This window comes from Heterodontus francisci, chromosome 37 (assembly GCF_036365525.1).
Source record: "Heterodontus francisci isolate sHetFra1 chromosome 37, sHetFra1.hap1, whole genome shotgun sequence".
Classification (NCBI taxonomy): domain Eukaryota; kingdom Metazoa; phylum Chordata; class Chondrichthyes; order Heterodontiformes; family Heterodontidae; genus Heterodontus; species Heterodontus francisci.
Genome location: NC_090407.1, coordinates 3,124,456 through 3,140,967, shown reverse-complemented (window position 1 = coordinate 3,140,967; position 16,512 = coordinate 3,124,456). Strand labels below are relative to the sequence as shown.

The 16,512-nt window shown below is 42.6% G+C and overlaps 1 protein-coding gene across 14 annotated transcripts in view; it reads right to left on the bottom strand.

Moving 5' to 3' along the window:
• LOC137351950 (polyhomeotic-like protein 2) overlaps nt 1–16,512 on the bottom strand; it is a 321,230-nt gene that overhangs the window by 174,758 nt on the left and 129,960 nt on the right. Inside the window, exon 1 of one of the 14 annotated variants that reach the window (XM_068016844.1) lies at nt 13,115–13,135. The exons of the other annotated variants lie outside the window; for them this stretch is intronic. The gene's annotated coding sequence lies outside the window, so the exon portion shown is untranslated. Of the gene's footprint in view, nt 1–13,114; nt 13,136–16,512 lie in introns of those variants that run through there. 14 annotated transcript variants of the gene reach the window in all.

The following is a 16,512-nucleotide window of genomic DNA, read 5'->3' as shown; positions in this document are numbered from 1 at the left end:
GCACCTGCAAGCACAACTACTCACACAAAATGGTAATGGTTTAAATTTAGTTATCAGAGTGTGGTACAAAGTGATACCACATGTAGGATATAGGGACTGTCCAAGGGGACTTTTTATTCTCAGACTTTTTACTAAAGTGCAGAGAAAAGCAAATGAAGTGTGCCTTTAAAAAGAGTGAGATTAAGAGAACTCTCTCATTCAGTGTTATTCCGACTACAACTTATTCCTCCAGTTTTTGTTGCTCTCAGGTTATCTGGTTAGCCTCACTTGGTGCAGATATTTATCACCATCTGCACACAATACACTGTCAGTGGAACCCAGATGGTTGCATGCAAGCTGTTAAAAAGCACTGCTCCTCTGTTCCACTGAAAATGTGCAAAACTTATGGTGGATGATATTTCCCATTTACCAGGCTTGTGGAGCCCGAAATAAAGAAATTCATAATGCATATTAGAAAAGGGAAGCACACAGCTGGACCACAAACAACTAAATAGAAACAGGGAATGTGAAAGGCACCATTTGGCCCCTCATCTTCACTCCTACAAAGACCATAAACAAGATTGTGTCACTTTGCAAAACGTTAACACAAACACAACACAGCACAAGGACAAACAATGTCACAAAGGACCACACCTCAACATTGCTACAGTTCGAACCGAATGAAAGTCAGGTGTTCATGCACCTTGTTTGAAGATATGTCCCGATAAGCATTAAGCATGACTTGATTTAATGACAAAGTTTTAGGGAAATAAAACTCACATTTCTACAGCGAACGTCACGATTTCAGGACATCCCAAAGTGCTTTACAGCTAATGAAATAGTTTTGAAATGTAGTCACTGTTGTACTTTAGGAAAGGCAGCAGCCACTTTGCACAGCAAGCTCCCACAAACAGCAATGCGATAGTGACCAGATAATCTGTTTTTGTGATGTTGATTGAGGGATAAATATTGATCAGGACACTGGGGAGAACTCCCCTGCTCTTCTTTGAAATAGTGCCACGGGATCTTTTACACCCACCTGAACAGGCAGATGGGGCCTTGATTTAACACCTCACCTGAAAGCTGGCATCTTGGACACTGCAGCACTCCCTCAGTACTGCACTGGGAGGGTCAGCCTAGAATTTGCACTCAAGTTTCTGGAGTTGGACTTGAATCCATAACCATGTAACTCCGAGGTGAGAGTGCTACCCATTGAACCACAGCCGACACTGACCTACACTGACCAGCATGTAACCAAACCCCTCAGAGCAGGAAGATCCCTGGTTTGACTCTTGTTCTGTGTGTTTTAGCAGTAGCAACACAACAAAAAGTGAATCCCCAGTGTGGGTCACTAACTAGTGAACTCAGCTGGAAAATGCATCCAGGAGGGCATTGTCAATTGTGATGGCTGAAAACTCAAATAGCCTGCCGAGACTTAAACATCCACTTTCCCATTGTGGAGGCTCTCCTGCCCAGCATGAAATCAATGGAATGAAAATGGAACGGGTTCTACATAAAGCAGGTATGTTGCACCACCATGGTATCACCCTGGTGGTGAAGACTGAAATCAACCTGATATTAATTAGTGAAATTAGTGAGCAAGATTTCCTGGTGTAAATTACCCCAAAACAGGGAGAAGGAGTTGATCAATCTTAAAAATGGATGAGAAATAGCCTGAAGGATAGGAAACAGCAAGTACATGTTAATGTAGTTATGAAGAAAGAAAGACCTGCATTTCTATAGCGCCTTTCACAACCTCAGGACATCCCAAAGCGCTTCACAGACAATTAAGTACTTTTAAAGAATAGTCACTTTTGTAATGTAGGAAATGCAGTAACTAATTTGTGCATAGTAAGATCCCACAAACAGCAGTGAGGTTTTGACCAGATCTGGCCTTTACTGAGAAGCCTGCCTAAAGTGGGTGATGGGCAGTGGTGGGGAGGGAAGATAGGAGGGGGTGAAGGCAGCAAACAGGCAGCTGCCGCAGTGCTGTATGGTCACGTCCTGGAATGAACTGGCATTGCTGGCATCAAGCTGACAGGAATCGGACATGGTGGATGAAATATTCCCATCATTCACAGCTCCACTAACATCCTCCAGTTGTTGCTGGATCTGGTCCAATCAAGTCTCCCAAATGCCCCCTGACAGGTCCTGACACAAGCTCTTTTCGATGCATTTGTATTTTCTGTGCAAATGGGAATAAGGATTCCAAATTTCTGTGAAATGTTATTTTCTGTGGGTTGACAAAAACATTTCTTCGGCCATGAGTCACTGTGCAATATTGATCTGGTGATTTATGAATTGTCTCATTTGTAAATACCACAGGCATTATTCTGGATCTGCAATGTGGCCTGGGTAATGAAGTGTAATTGGATGGGGGCTGGGTGGTCACAGAGCCGTGGGGAAGGTGTGGAATGTGAGGGATTAGCAACACTCTTGCTCCATCATTACTTATTATGGTCAAGTGACCCATTGATTCCAAACCCCATCAGCCATCCAATAATCAGAACGACAGGAGTTTCAGAGAGTAAGCTCTCCTCTGCCTCCGGGTAACTTTAGATTCTGGTACTGATTATGGTTTCTTCCATCCTCAGATGAATGCGGTGGTCTGTTTAATAGTTTGGTAAAGACAGCTTTGGAGATTTTTATTGGAAGTTCTTAGAGCAGATGTAGGAGCTTGGGGAACAGACACATTTTCCCCAACAGAGGCATCTTTAACAGGTCACACTGTCACAGTGAACTTGACTATTTCTGGGGTCAAATAATTGCTGCTCATTAACGTGCTGCTTATGTGAAGCCTGCTAGAGACCGTTGGAAGAAGAATGAATTCATAATGGATACAGACACTGTGCATCATAACTCAAGCCTTATCCAAATTATTTTATAGTCAGACAGGGGTCTGATTTTTTTTGTTTGAAATGAAGTTGACAATTTGAGGAATTATGGTGAGAAGATCCAAGTCACAGAAGAGGTCATCATCAGCCGACAGTAAAATGTTACAGATTGTCCCACCACCATCTCAGAGATACCTTGAACTGCTGTTTTGTTTTTACTGTAACTGGTTCTATGGATAGAATAAAGATGTTGGCGCTCCTGCTGGATCAAGTCAGAGCAGTTAATCCATTAATAGTGTCATGCTAGGCCGCCACCTGCACATCAATTTTGTCATGAACATTGATTTTTAACTGTTGTTGGAGCGAGGAAATGACTTGTTAAACAGATCAGCTGTTGCTGGAAAAAAAACATTTGCATACTAACAGACATGGAAGGTGAGGAAGCACATTCCAGGGCCTGCTAAGGAGGATACAATCCACAAGGGCCAGGACTGGTTAGACCAGCTGGTCACATGACTACCTGGCTGTTCCAGGGTCTTTTGAACTGGCCGCAGAGAGTTTGAACTGAGAGTGTCTGTTTGCTCCTGGACTGAGAAGATCTGTCCTGTCTGCTCTCATCTCTTTCTCACTAGCCTCTGAATCCACTGAAGACACATGAAACCCAAAAGAGAAAAGTCTCCTTCAGCGAACAAGGTTTAAGAACAGTACTGGGCCCCAATGAAAGCAAGATCTACCTACAATCAAGGACTCTACAGTGAGCTCGAAGAACCGTAATAAAATCTCTTCAGATATTGCCTCAAGCTTTTCCATTTTATTATTTTTCTTTTGTTCTTTTCTGTCTCTATTTGCATGTGTGTATCGCAAATGCATGCTAGCGTGGGCGCGTCCTGTATCCATAGGCGTCATCCGAATTCGAGTTTACGTTTAATAAATTTCAACTTTTCTTCTTTAAACATAAGAAAGCCTGTTTGTGCTGGTTTCTTTGCCTTATAATTGGAAAGCAGTGAACAAGGATTCACCAAGGGGGAGCTAAAAACTGGTGTGTTTAAAATTAAACCCTGTTACGGTAAGACCAGGTGAAGGCTGAGAGGGACCCCAGACACCTTTCTCACCTGGTCGTAACAACAGTTACTATGGAACAGAGGAAGGTGGTGATTCATTTGATAGGCTTGGGGAGAAAGTTCATTTCATCTTGCATACCCTTCAAAAATAAAAGGCCCATTCCATTCCATCAAGTGCTTTCACTGTATCCAAGGGCATCACAAGGACCTGTTGTCAAAGGGAGCCTGTAATGCTGAGTAGATGCTCGACAACGTTTAGTTACCATCTTCCGGAGACAAGGCCCTTCTGCTCTTTGTACACTCAGTTGAGGTCATGATCGCTTAGCTGCTAACCCAGTATTTCAGGAAGTATTTGAGTGTTTCAATTTAAGATGGAGATAGGCTGTGTGAGGCACAGTACGAGTTACCATTTGGCAGTTTAAGTTCCTTCACATTTGTTTCTTATTAGCTTAGACAAACTCTGTTTCCACCTCAGGCTGTCTCTGGAAACCTGAAGCTATAAGCTCCTGCTTGATGCCACACAGCAGTCAAAACACAACCATCTGCTGTACAACAAAGACCCCCATGGAAGCAATTCGCCACTAAAGGAAATTACCTCAGATACTTTTTCATATTGTAAATACAATTAGAGGCAAACTGAGACTATAACTTCAAAAACATAAATCACCAAAATTGTTTTATTGCTGCCACAGAACATGAAAGTAGCTTCAAGCCATTGGCAGACTTTAAATGTTCAGCCACAGTTGTAAATTTTGGAGCTGTCTTCAAACAGCCAAACCTTAAAAAGTTCCGTCTCCACAAGTACCATAAGATTAAAAAGAAAGACGTCACAGTTCATGTCAGTTTAAGTTTTTTTCCCCTGGTGGTTGCTTAAAATCTGTCGCATTGATATTATAATCCACAGCAACCCAGATTCCCAATGACTTCATTTTCATAAGGATCTGACATTGATAAAAGGGAAGCCATGATTTAATCTTGATGAAAATATGAAGAAAATACATCATGAAAAGGTCCTTCTCCAAATTCTTGGAAAAGTCCAAAGAAAGTCAAGGTTGTCAGCCATCGGGATGGGTTTGTGTTGAGCAGGTGCTGGGTGTTTGCTGTGGTACACATTTCTGCAAATCTCTGTTTTCATTTTTGTTTTTTTCCCCCTGAAAGCAATGACTCACGATGGCATATGGTTCTCAAACTCCTACAGCCCTCCAGTACCTCTCCCAACAGGCCTTGTATGATCTTAGTCTCGGAGCACTACATTAGCATTACAATTGAATCCAACTGGGTCCATAACTGGCGTCATTGCCTTCCAATAAGGATAGTTGGACATCACCAAGTGTAGAAGCCTTGGCTGATTTTCTCCTTCCTTATTCCAGGGACAAAGGACTTTGGAAAGCTTCTTCATTATTACACCAAAATGTCTTGATGCTGTCTTGGGAAACGTTTAACAATTTATCACAATTTACATAATGATGCAAACAGAACCTTGCAAAAAGATTTTACTGGAAGGAGTGCGAATGTGTTGAAAGGAACTTGGCCAAAGTTGTAGCAAGTGGACCAGAAACAGCCGCCTCACCTGGGTATTGTTTATGAAACCAGCTTGACACTTGAAAACACAATGGCAAAATTTGCATTTGAATGAAAATGAACTTGAAATTGTACCACGCTGGAGACTTTTACAACTCTCCAGATTCTTCTGGCACACGGCGAAGCCAAATATAATAGTTGAGAAAAAGATGCCATGTTGTATCTATTTTCATCACTCCGCCATTGGCAGCCATGCCTTCAGGTGCCTAAGCCCTAATCTCTGGAATTGCCTCCCTAAATGATTAGATTAGATTAGATTAGATTAGAGATACAGCACTGAAACAGGCCCTTCGGCCCACCGAGTCTGTGCCGACCATCAACCACCCATTTATACTAATCCCACACTACCATATTCCTACCAAACATCCTCACCTGTCCCTATATTTCCCTACCACCTAACTATACTAGTGACAATTTATAATGGCCAATTTACCTATCAACCTGCAAGTCTTTTGGCTTGTGGGAGGAAACCGGAGCACCCGGAGAAAACCCACGCAGACACAGGGAGAACTTGCAAACTCCACACAGGCAGTACCCAGAATCGAACCCGGGTCCCTGGAGCTATGAGGCTGCAGTGCTAACCACTGCGCCACTGTGCCGCCCTAAATGCTAGTCCTCTCTTTCTTCCTTTAAGACGCTCCTTAAAACCCACCTTTTTCACCAAGCTTTTGACCATCTGCCCTAATATTTCTTTACATGGCTCATTGTCAAACCTTGTTTGACCATGCGCCTGTGAAGCAGCTTGGGACATTTTACTACATTAAAGATGCTATATAAATGCAAGTTGTTGTTTAAATCCAAGATTCTAAAGAATGAATGCATTGGTAATGTTCCTGTACACAGCAATTGGGGTCTGTGTTCCTGCCTTTTATTCTGCAGCCTTGATGTTTCTGGCTTCCCTCCTGGTGCAGACTGGCACCACTCAATGACCAGAACATCAGGGCAGGGGAGGGGTGCCTGGGGGTGGTGAACCAGGCACCAGAATCATCGTCTCACCAGGATGGACAGGGAGATTCCAGAGTACAGACAATATAAATCATTAAAAGCTTGCAGGCAGGTGCAGAAGGACTAACGGATGTTGAGCTTTATCACAGAACATTTAGAATATAAAGGCAAGGAAATCCTATTACAATTACGCAGAACGCCCCATTAGAGGAAGGCTAAAATGGCATTGAAAATAGTTGTGACCAGGATGATACCTGGGGTGAAGGGACAGTTATGATGAGAATGGATAAACTTGGGGTGGGGGCTGTGTTCTCCGGAGGAAGAGATTAAGGGGGGGGGGGATTCTCATCACGTTTCTTAAAATCAAGAAGCAAATTAAAGAAAAACCTTCATTTATACAGCACCTTTCAATGACCTCAGAATGTGTTATAGTCCAGAAAGTCAGTTGGTGAAGGATGGTATTGGAGCCAATCACTTCTCAGCCTTGTATTTATTTACAGAGTGAAACATGACAAGCATATACTTCCTAACTCAACCCCCACACACTTTCAGTGTCTCTTTATAATATGCTCAAGACAGATCCCCAATTAATGCCCTGCACCTGCATATAATTAAATACAATTAATGTCCCAAAGCACTTTACAACCAATTAATTACTTTTGAAGTGTAGTCACTGTTGTAATGTAGGAAACATAGCAGCCAATTTGCACACAGCGATCCCATAAACAACAATGTGATAATGATCAGATAATCTGTTTCAGTAATAGTGCTGAGGGTTAAAAATCAGCCAAGACACCAGGGAGAACTCCCCTGCTCTTTTTGAGGATCTTTTACATCCAGAAGACGGGGCTTTACTTTAGTGTCTCATTTGAAAGAGGGGGAGAACGGTGGTGTAGTAGTAATGCCACTGGACTAGTATGCAGTAGGCCCAGGCTAATGCCCTGGGGACACAGGTTCAAATCCCAATTAATTAATAAAATCTGGAATTGAAAGCTAGTCTCAGTAATGCTGCCAAGAAATTATCATCGATTGTCTAATGTCCTTTCCTTCCTTGAGGGAAGGAAATCTGCTGCCCTTCCCTGGTTTGGCCTACATGTGACTCCAGACACACAGCAATGTGACTGACTCTTAACTGCCCTCTGAAATGGTCTCACAAGCCACTCAGTTGTCAAGGGCAATGAGGGATGGGCAACAAATGCTGGCTTTGCCAGCGACACCCACATCCCATAAAAAAAAGAAAAAAATACCTCCAACAGTGCAGCATTCCCTCAGTATTGCACTTAAAGGTCGGACTAGATTATGGGCTCAAATTGCTGGAGTGAGACGAAAATCCACAACCTCCTGACACTGAACTATCCACTGAGCCACAGCCGATACTTAATTAACAGAGAAGGGAACAATATTACCATCCTCACAGGCCCAAAGTATGGCTTGCCTGAAAGGATATGGAACATTTGCTGGATCACCCAATTTCCACACACATGCGCCTTTCAGGAGTTACTGGGCAGTCAACAGTTGCATGGACCCTGGATAATTCTGGCCCTCCTCAACCCAAAGGTACTGAGGAGAACCGCAACCTTTGTTTTTCTGGACTGTTCACGATACCTTGATGGATGGCCCCGACAGTTAGCAATATTTTTTATTCATTCACAGGATGCGGGCGTCACTGCCATTTTATTGGCCATCCCGAATGCCCTTGGTGGGGGTATTTACACAATAGGGAATGCAGTAGGAGAGTAATCCAAACATCTCCTTTTGTCTGCACTCTTATAAGATTTGCTACCTTGAACTGAAGACCATCCTGCCTTTGTGCTACTCGGTGGGTATCAGCCACAAATGTACAACTGCAGCGCTGGCTAGTAAAAGTGGGCTGAGTATTCCATTCACCCAGAGCAAGAGAAATGGTGGTAAACTCTGCTGCTGGAAACCTTGCTGCTATCCAGATTGGAACCCTCCTGTTCTCTGCTTCCCCACCACCTGCAGAGCTAACACTGCCTCATCCATATTACAGCACTGCCCATGATGACAACGTTTGGTTTGCTCCCAGCTGAAATGTAAATGCAGCTTATTCTTTGTTGGTTGGCTTTTTTCATCTAACGAGGCAATTTAGGTCCTATTAGAGGAATTTAACAGGGTGCGCTGTGTGTATTTATACAAAAAAGCGACGCTTACATTATCCTTCTTCCATTCCAGATGCCAGCTGACCTGATTTGTGGAGTTTGCTCCCGGTATTTATGCAGTTAAGCCTGTTTTCCACACTCTGTGGCCAGTGTATGGATCTGGGCAAAACACAGGCACCCACAATCTGAATTCAAAGACCACAACATAAGCAGCTCGAGATTCTTCATCCAGAGTCCGTTGGGTTCCATCTCTCAACCAAGAACTTTTGTCTGCCTATATGTATAAATAAACAACTACTAAGAAAATGCTGCTTTTGACAATTGCTTCCTCATGGTGAGATGGATGATTCCCTGCTGGGCCACTGGCTCAGAGGACTCTACTCCTTAGTGAAGTGCACATTCCTCAACATTCTCACTGATGCATCTACAAACGATAATGTGAAAGGCAACATCTTCACCCATATGACAGTCAAAACAGAGAACCCTCTCATCCCCTGTTTACACGCCACCTGTTTATCTGCCTTTGTAACACATTAAAGGCTTGGCTATGCTACTTGCAGCTGATTCCCTTTTTGTACCACACTGTCAGGATAGAGCCTTGGTCCTGGTGACAAATCTGAGCGTGTAGACAAAAGGATTGCCCTCCATCTGCTGCGTTTCCTAGTGTGTAAATACCCCCAGCAAGGGCATTGTCGTTCTCAACTTCAAGACGCCAGGTCCCCTGGTTTGCACAGATAAGATGAATGCGTCTCCACATTCCAAAACACAAATGGTACATAATGGAGACAAATTAACTGCCCTCCCAGCACCTGCACACACCAGAGCCCCAAATTTGCAAAGACCCACCCCATCACCCGGAGTATAAAAGAGCAGTATTCCAGTGGCCTGCATAACCTGACCTTGACCCCATCCTAATCACAGGGTACCATTTTCTGAGGGGAAAAATAAGGAGGACACATCCATGAGAGGGTTAGACTTTCAAATGAGTAGAGAGGCTGAGGGTTTCAATTACACCGATCTTTAAAAATTAAAACCTGTAAATATATATGTATTAAAAAAAACACACATGGGACTCTAGGTTTTAGAAGTGGAGGCACAGAATGTGAAGGTTTCAAACCTGTAGGTAGTAAGGCCAGGACCAGGTGGAAAACATGCTCTGGCAAGTAATGCAACCACAAAGCAATTGCTCCAAGAAGTGGAGAACAGCAAAACACTGTGATGCTTGGAATATGCAAATATAAGGAGATAGCTGCACATTTATGTGATATATGGAGTTATTCACTTCCCTTTTATAACCCTGCTTAAAGCCTCCAGGATTTCCTCACTTCACAAACACAACACACATTCACAGAACCTCATAACATCTACAATTTCAAAAGTTGGAATATTACAAAGATAGCAAGGATAGAGTTAAACCCACCTCCTAAATAAGCATATTAGAAAGATTTTAGCTTTCCTCCCACAGTTTTATAATGCGACCAGATCCTTAGTTGTACTGAACAGTTATAATGCAAAAGATCATGAGGACATAGATTCATTATTCAAATTGTACTGAGCACATTTTATCATATTTTATCACAGTAACAAGGGGTTGCAGACAGAGCACAGATGCACACTGGCATTATCAAGCAGAGTTTCAAGGAAGTTGTTATCAACATTTTCCACAACAAACTTTGTACAATTCAGGGAAAGAGATAGTGCTGATTTTCTAAGTGATAGTCTCATGCATCTTTGTCTAGCACACAGACATTAAAACCAGCCCTGAAAACTCGGGGAGTAAAGCTAACATATAGCATTATAAAAATGCATTTTTATACAAGAGGGAATGAGACTGATATTCGTAGAAAACACCGGAATCGATATTTCAGTTATTGCTTCCTACATTGACTGTTAACACAGCCTACTCTTCTTCATTCAAAGTCATTACTTTCCTTAACAAAATTCAAATTAGCCAGTAGCTCAAAGTAAACAAAATAGCACAGGGGGTGCTTTTTGCAGTTTCAACTAAGTAGTCAAATGAGCACCTTTGAATAAAAGGAAGGAGATGGTGCAAAAATCAGTTTATCTCTGGTAGCACTGCTCATGGTGAGCTGAAGGATACACTGTCTTATTATATAGTACCTTTACTGTAGTAAAACATCCCAAGGCTCTTCACAGGAGCATTATCAAATAGAATTCAACACCAAGCCACATAAAGCGATATTAGGACAAACGACCAAACACGTGGCCAAAGTGGTAAATTTCAAAGAGACTCTTCAAGGAGGAGCCACGAGCAAACTGGCAAAGGGTCAATAAGATTAAAGAGGTAAATGCGTGACTCAAAGATTGGTGTGGGAGAAATGGGTTCAAATTCGTGGGACATTGGCTCCAGTACTGGGGAAGGAGGGAGCTGTTCTGATGGGACGGGCTCCACCTGAATCATGCTGGGACCAGAGTCCTGGCGAATCGCATAACTAGGGCTGTAGATAGGGCTTGAAACTAAATAGTGGGGGGGGGAGGGTTCAGTTACATGGAAAAACAGGAAGTTAAAGGAGAAGGTAGGAGTGCAGGTTCGTGGTGAGGCTGATTGTTACCAAACTGCAAGAAGTATACTGGTTAAACCAGAAGAGAGAAATAATAAACAGGTGAATAAAGCATCAGTGCTGATGGACAGGTTAGGGGGTATAGCCCAAATAAGAGTTCTATATACAAATGCAGAGAGTGTAAGGAATAAACTAGATGAGCTGCAGGCGCAAATTCAAATGGAAGATTATGATGTGGTGGCCATTGCGGAGACGTGGCTGCAGGATGGTCAGGACTGGGAACTAAATATACCTGGTTATAAAGTTTACAGGAGGGACAGGGAAAATGGCAGAGGGGGTGGAGTAACCTTACTGATTAGAAATAATATCACCTCATTGGTGAGGGAGGATATAATGAGGGGAAAACATCCAGTGGAGACCTTATGGGTGGAATTGAGGAACAGAAAAGGATCTAAAACTGTAATGGGTGTCGTGTATAGACCCCCTGGTAGCAGTTCTGAGGTGTTAGATTGTATAAATGCACAAATTAGACAAGTGTGTAACAAAGGCAGAGAAGTATTAATGGGGGATTTTAACTTACACATAGATTGGGAGAGGCAGACTAGCATCTGTCAGAAAGGTAGTGAATTTCTGGAATGTGTCCGGGATAGTTTTCTACAGCAATATGTCCGAGATGTAACAAGGGGACAGGCAATATTAGATTTAGTTATGAGTAATGAGCCAAATTTAATTAGTAGCCTAACTCTGCATGAACATTTATCAAATAGTGATCACAACATGATTGAATTCAAGGTAGCGTTTGAAAGTGAAAAGCACGAATCAGCTACTAGAATTTTAGACTTGGGTAAGGCTGACTTTACCGGGATGAGACAGAGACTGTCCATGGTAAACTGGGTAGATCTGTTAATGGGTCAAACGACTGAGAACAGTGGAGAATATTTAAAGAAACACTTAACGAAATACAGAGCGAGTATATACCCCCGAGAGGAAAAAGCTCCACTTCACAGAAAAAACAGCCATGGACAACTAAAGAGATTAGGGATAGCATAAAACAAAAAGAAATGGCTTACAAAAATGCAACACGCAGCACAGATCCGGCCGAATGGGATCAATACAAAGACCAGCAAAGTGTCACAAAGCAGCTTATAAGAGCTACTAAAAGAGATTATGAAAGGAAACTTGCAAGGGACATCAAAATCAATAAGAAGAAATGTTATAGTTACATAAAGGGAAAGCGGGTGGTCAAGAGCAATGTAGGCCCACTAAAAGCTGAAACTGGAGATATTGTCATTGATAATGGGGAAATGGCAGACATGTTGAACAATTACTTTGCCTCACTATTTACAATTGAAAAGGAGGATAACTTGCCGGAAGTCCTGAAAAAATTAATAGCCGATAGGGGACAGGGACTTAATACAACTAACATAAGTAAATCATCAGTAACAAGGAAATTAATGGAACTGACGAGTGAGAAATCCCCAGGACCTGATGGTTTCCATCCGAGGGTGTTAAAGGAAGTAGGGGAGCACATTGTAGATGCCCTAACTATAGTCTTTCAGAGTTCCCTAGATTCAGGAGTGGTCCCTCTGGATTGGAAAGTTACACATGTCACTTCACCTTTTAAGAAGGGTGAAAAGGGGAATCAAGGAAATTACAGACCAGTTAGCCTGACATCTGTGGTGGGCAAGTTACTGGAGTCTATAATCAAGGATAGGGTGACTGAACATCTAAATTTCAAAGAGACTCTTCAAGGAGGAGAGGTAGCAAATGGAGAGGTTTAAGGAGGGAATTAGGACCCAAGCAGCTGAAGGCATGGCTGCCAAAGATGGAATGATTAAAATCAGGGATGCTCAAAAGTCTGGAATTAGAGGCGTGCAGAGATCTTGGAGAGTTGCAGGGCTGGAGGAGATTACAGAGATAGGGAGGGGCATGGCCATGGAGGGATTTGAAAACAAAGGATGAGAATTTTAAAATTGAGATTGTGCCAGACTGCTCTTACAGGAACAAAAGCAAAATACTGAAGATGTTGGAAATCTGAAATAAAAACAGAAAATGCTGGAAATTCTACTCACCAGGTCTGGCAGAATCTGTGGAGAGAGAAACAGAGTTAACGTTTCAGGTTGATGACCTTTCATCAGAACTGGGAAAAATTAGAACGACAATAGGTTTTAAGTAGGGCAAATGGGGGAGGGTGAAAAAAGGGAAGGTCTGTGATAGGGTAGAAGACAGGAGAGATTCAATAACAAGAAATAGTGGGGCAGAGCCAAAGGCAGTGGTATTGGGACAAGTAAAAAGAGACAAAAAGATGTGTCCAGAAGAGATGTGAATGACAGAATGATCAACAGCTGCTGTCCGAAAGCAAAAGCAACAGCAAAACAGATAAAGACCAAAATATATGAAGAGAGAATGGTTTGAAGTTGTTGAACTCGGTGTTGAGGCCAGAGGAGACCGTATTGCGAGCGGCGAATACTGTACACTAAATTGAGAGAAGTACATGTAAGTTGCAGTTCCATCTGCTCTACATTGGGGAGATCAAACACAGATTGGGCGACCACTTTGCAGAACATGTCTATTCGGTCTGCAAGCATGACCCCGAGCTTCCAGTGGCCTGTTATTTTAATTCTCCACCTCACTCACACACTGACAGCTCTGTCCTCAGCCTACTGCAGCGTTCCAATGAAGCTCAACACGAACTTGAGCTATAGCACCTCATCTTTCAACTGGGAATTCTACAGCCTTCTGGACTCAGCGTTGAGTTCAACAACTTCAAACCATTCTCTCTGCTCCCCGTTTTGTTTCCTTTTCTTCACATATTTTTGTTTTTATCTGCTTTTCTCTTGTTTTTGCTTTCAGATGGCAGCTGCTCATCATTCTGCCATTCACACCTCCTCTAGATGCATCTTTTGCCTTTTTACTTGTCCCATTATTACACCCTCTGGCTCTGCCTCACCAACTCTTTTGTCATTTAATGTCTCCCATCTACTGCCCCATCATACACCTTCCCTTTTGCTCATTTCCCACCCACTCCCATTTGACATACATAAAAGGCCATTGACCGGAAACGTTAACTCTGTTTCTCTCTCCACAGATGCAGCCAGACCTGCTGACTTAAAGGAAGTTCATGCTACACTCAAAACTTTTCATATATTATCAATCTCCTGCTTACGAGAAGTCCAAACCAAGACCTGAAATTTCCTCAGAGCTGCTCCCATTCTGGCACCGTCACCTGGTCAACAGTGCAGAGATAGTTAAAATTATTAGATTTTAAATGATAAAGTTGTTCACTGAGCCCAATCAAACTCAAATGCCAGTTTGATACTTAATGCCTAATCAGTAAAATTAATAGGCAGTCAGCAACAAGCATTTTCCAAATTCACTGGATCAACTAGTCAAAAGGCTACGAGGTCACTGGAAACTACTAGCCCAGAAGAACACCGGAACAGAATATGAGACAGAAGAATAAATAGCCACTTGATTTCCTGAGCCTGCTCCTGGTGCAGACCGTTGTGACGGAAATCACACCTGCAGATGGAAACATTGTAATTTCGTCATATGGACACTACTTGAAACATTTTTGCTGGACATTGCAAAGAACTTGTTTGAAAAAACAGAACTGACCAGCTGAAAACATGGTTGCACATTTGCATTGTGAGAAGACAAGGATTAGCCGCGAGACCGTTGAATAGACAATGGTAGTGCTCACTGATTCAATTAGCGAGATGGGTTTTGTCAATAGTGGTGATCAACATCCTTTGACTGTGTAAGAGCGAGAACCCCACCCCCCACCGATTGTGTCTGGAAAGCTTTGAAATCAACATCCCTCCAAGAAGCTGCTGTTTCAACAAAGAGAGGGTCACATGACCTACCTGCTGGCCAGACTGGGGCTTTTTGAATTGCAAGGAAGCAGACTGCAAGTTGAAAACCAAGCAGCAGGAAGGACTATCTCTCTCTCCAGCAAAGTCCCAAGAAAACCACAGTGACAGCTTAAACGTCAAGACTGTAAATCGACCTACCAATTTGTTATTGCCTGTTCGGCTTTACCACAGAGGACCAAGTTCACCCCCATAATCTCCTTTCTCTCCACCCCTCAACCAGTGGGAAGAAAACATGAGCATTAATTTTCTTTAAAAGCCTAATGTGGAACTTTCTGATCAAACATGTGACAGAGATCTCCAGAACAATTACTCTGAGCAAAGCCTGAATCCTGTTATTTTAAAATAATTGATGGAGTTATTAAAAGCTGAATATTAAAGAGGATTTTCATTAAATATAGGTTATATGAACCTCTATTGTCAGTATAGTTGGCTTCATCCTCCGGCAAAGCACCTCACTGGGCAGAACCATTAGGAATTAAATTGAAACCCCCTCTAAGAATTCTGCACCCATCCATGAAATGTAACATTTCAAGTAAACTATAAATTTAATACAGGGGTGCCCTTTGTCTGCTGAAATATTTACAATTCCTTTTTCCCTAGTTAAAATTTCATGTCACTCAGGTACAAAAATGGAGCAATTTGGAAGTGGCTGAAACAAACAAGAAACTAACCTTCGGGCAACACAATAGCAAGAAAATGTTTATAAGGTTTGGGGCTGGGCGATGGGCAGTAACTAGGTGCTTGGAACTTTGGGACTTGGAAGAGTCATAACTTCCTAAACCTAAACAATGGGAAGACCAAAGCCTTCACCTTCAGGCCCCCACCACAAACTCATTCCTTGCCAATCATTTCATCCGAGCCATTCCGAACCAGACGATTCATGTCCTTGGAGTCCAATCTGACGCCATATGGTTTCATTTACAAAGTCCACTTGCTGCCAACTCTGCAACATTATCCTACCTCAGGACCTTTTATTATACAGGTATCTGACCTCCAGACTCCAATATGACCTTTGCTGCTCTCCCCTTTCCATTAACTCCAATTTGTCCAAGGATCTGTTGCCCATAGACCCACCTCAGACATTACCATTGTCCTTTGACACCTAGTCAGCCAGCACAGTCAATTTAATATCCCCATGCTGGTCTATAAATCCCTCCAGAGCCTCACCTACTGTATCTACCTCTGCAATCTCCTCTTGTTCTATACCAATTCGCTCAATATTTCTCTTGGCCTCTTGTACATTCTCTTCATCCCTCCCTAAATATCTCCACCCTTCACTCCTCTTTTAAAAACCTTCTCATAACCCATCCTTGAATTAAGCTTTTGGACACCTCTCTCAATCTCTCCTTCCCTCGCACTCTGTCTGTCTCCTTATACCAATCGGTGATGCATTTGGGAGATCTCTTACATGGGAAAACTGATTTATTAAAAAAAAAGCAAATCACTGTTACTGAGTGGATTTGTGTGAATGTAGGTTGTCTATGTATGAACACCTGAACTGGAACGGGACCAACATCCTTGCTGGGAGGTTTGCTAGAGCTGTTGGGTTGGGGGGGGGGGGTGCGGGTGGGGGTTACACTAATTTGGCAGGGGGA